The sequence below is a fragment of the Chionomys nivalis genome, unplaced genomic scaffold (genome assembly GCF_950005125.1).
Source record: "Chionomys nivalis unplaced genomic scaffold, mChiNiv1.1 scaffold_29, whole genome shotgun sequence".
Classification (NCBI taxonomy): domain Eukaryota; kingdom Metazoa; phylum Chordata; class Mammalia; order Rodentia; family Cricetidae; genus Chionomys; species Chionomys nivalis.
The window spans coordinates 4,204,861-4,208,298 of NW_026646888.1; positions in this window are offsets into that span (position 1 = coordinate 4,204,861).

Below are 3,438 nucleotides of genomic sequence, written 5' to 3' on the forward strand. Positions count from 1 at the left end.
TGGAGCTTGGTAGCTCAGTCTAGTTTTCTGATGTGGGTCCCTGTCTTTATCTCCATCCTTTTCCGTACAACAGTTCTATTGTGATATTCAAGATAGTCATCAGTCTGATTATGGGGCAAAGCACCCGTAGTGCCTAGGAACATGGCACAGTGCAGGCACCCACAGCTCACCTGCCCAAGGTCCTCGTTGGTGTCACCCCATGGCTTTCTGGGAACCCCTCTAGAGAGAAGCCTCTTACTAACCCCAAAATGGCACCCTAAGGTGAGATATCAACAGTGTGTGTGCATTAACTTATGGGGGTGTGTTTGTGTGTTTAAGACACAATAACAGCAGATGGATTATAATATTGAAATTTCTTCTTATCTTGAGAAGAATACTTGCTACAGAAACACTATCACAGTAGTACTGAGAGTGTAGGCTGTCTCAGCATGGAGAAGTAACTGGAGCAAACCCCTAGTAGTTCAGCTCAGTGGCCCAAGAAAGATGGTCAAGGAAAGTCAATGAACTCAGGGATGGAAGTTAAAACTCAGGCTAAATAACATTCCAAATCATTTAGGCGGAACATGAGACACTCGTGCAACAGTCACAAGTGTCTAAAATGCCTGGAACTAGAATCTTAGGGCAGGAGAAGTTGTGGAGCTGAGAGTGCATGGCAAAAACTGAGAGAATCTGGCAAAAGACATGTAAGCGTAACTAGCAAACATCCATGGAAACCATGAATGGGAGAAAACCCTGAGAAGTCTGCACAAAAACATAACATCTTGACAATTCTGAGATTTAAAGACAAAGGAGAGATCTTAAATATGTCACTGTCACATGGTGATGATTAACCCACTCCATTGCAGTGTGACCCCCTGACATGTTTAAGATACCTGTCAATTCTGTCTATATATTTACAGAGAAATTCACATTGCTTGCACAGATTAACTAGCAGCATGATTTACCGCTCAATCAAAGGCAAAGCAAAGAAATCCTGGACATGTTGTTGAATGCTGATGATGTTGTTGGGAGCATTTGTGGGTTTTTTCTTAAAGGGAAATCATTGGTCACACAAATGCATGAAGCAGATCCTGTCTCTGCCATGTACCTGAAAGCATGAAAAAATAAACTAAAATAGGTTTTTGTCACATACTGGTAAATTTTGCTGCTATGTCCAAATATGTGTGTTGCAGGAGCTCTTTCTGCTCCTTCACGCTATAGCAACTGAGATAAAGGCCATTGGGGTGTGGTGTCCCTCTCTTTCAAAATGGAGCAACTGCCTTCAGCTTGCTCTCTTGCATCCATCTCCACATCCAGCTACTAGGCTCCTCTCCTCTACCTGCAGAGGGCTGTTGTCTGGTATGGCAATCTGTAAGGTGTGCCCCTTAAAAGAAATAACCATTTTATGAATCATAATTCTAAACTGGTGTGGGAGATTGTTTGTGACTTACACCTTCCTATGTGATGAGAGCAACCAGGGTGTGAAGGGGTTTCTCACTGTTCATGTTGCAGAAGCCATGGCAGCAGGAGTAGGAGGCCTCTCATTCTCTGTAAGGAAATCAGTAAACATTGGGGACCAGTGAAAGGATGCCCTGAAACATCAAGGCTTGAGCTTTCAGACCGCAATTCCTCCGGCTAGGTTCTGGGTCTCCACAACCTACAAAACCTCCTGAGGACCAAGTATTCAGAACCAGGAGCCTGTGTGGGCCATATCACATAAAATCGTAGTGAGTACACCAATCGTTTTTTTTTTTTTTTTATGTACATCCTTTTGTCCCTCCAGAAACATTTGTATTTCCAATAAAGATAACTTGCTGCCTCTTTGGTGTCCTGAAATTGCTCTAAGGTGATGGTGGGGCATTCTTACATACCTTGCTGTATTGTTATGAGACCTTAACGGGACAGCAATTGTTTCAGAAATCAAAGGCAGTTAGGTTCAAACCTGTGGTTAGCAGTGTGCTGGACACTTGGGTTGCCTATAGATAATCTATGGAAAGATGGATTTCCTAAGAAGGGTAGCAGCACACATGGAGGCATGTAGTCTTACCTTTTCAAATGACCCATTTTGCGGTTTACATCAGGCTCCTCTATTCTCCTCATCTTGGTTTCTTTACCAGATTAAGACAAAAATTAAAACTCAATGTCCTGGACGTGAACACTGAATGAGTTATCTATGTGAGATCACAGTGACAGAGCTCATGGGAATCTAACTCTTTGTACAGGCTTGCCAGGCATCAATCTGTAATCTGCCTAACTCTACTGCGCAAGTGTTGTCATGGTTGCTCCTCTGTTCCTCCTCATATGGTCTCCTTCTACAGAGAACTCAAAAAAATCCACCCCTGAGAGGGCAAGTTCTTTACAAATGAAAGTTTCTAGAACAGAAGAGACATAGTAGATTTACCTGGCAACCTGTAGACACAAGACATGGGGAAATGGAAGAAGGGATTGAAGAAGATAGAGACATGGAGGAATGGATAAATTCAATCATTCATTGGATAAGTGAGTGATCCAATGAAAGAGATGGCTAATAGAATAAAATGTGCTGCATGCCCTCTGAAAGTCAGTCCAAATTGAGGGTAGATAAGGTTATCCACTAAGGAGGAAACTTAGTTCATTTTGCCTTCTTTGTGCTCTAGACCCACCCAGGAGAGTGATGATGATGTTGAGGAGAAGAAGGGGCGAGGGTACCAGCATGCCCTGGTACAAGTTTTCACCCACATTGTAGCCAAATCACCTGACCTGGCACAGGTGACCTACATGCTGGACCCTGAATGGCAGTTTGACACCTACAACCTTACTAACCAAGTTTTTGAAGATGAAGGAACCAAAACTGCCCTGTTAAACATGTCAGGATCCTTGCATGATGGGAGTCAGGCATCAATATCATACTGGTATCCTCGGGTCTGATGCGTTTGTGGGGTCTTTGCCACACTTCACCTAACATCACTGATTCCCTACATAACTGATTTTATGGAGCTCGGTGCATTCATCATATCTGTGCATGTCACACACCAATGTGATTCAATGTTCTACTAGTTTAGCCTAGGTGCGGGTGAGTCTGTTTGTGAGTTTTATAGCCCAAATCCCACAGAACATGATCAATGACAAGGGAACAGTGTTTTACAGTTAAGGCAGGCCAATTGTTTAAATGAACTCACAGGGGTTGAATGGCATGCATAAGACCTGTGAGAGTGCAAGACAGAAAGAATCCAGGCATGACAAAATAGGCAGTAGATAGAAGCCTGGCAAAAGTAAGTAGGTAGCCTGAGGTCCACCTCATTGCAGAAGAGCCACTAAGAGGAGACACTTTTCTTTAGGCAGGAGGATCCGGGTCACTCAACATGCTCCAGTGGAGTTAATATACCAAGTGACTTCCAGATAGTATGAATTAAACCATTAATCAAATGAAACCCAATTTTCTTTGCTTCTGAGTACACATTTGTGACCCTTCATGATCAC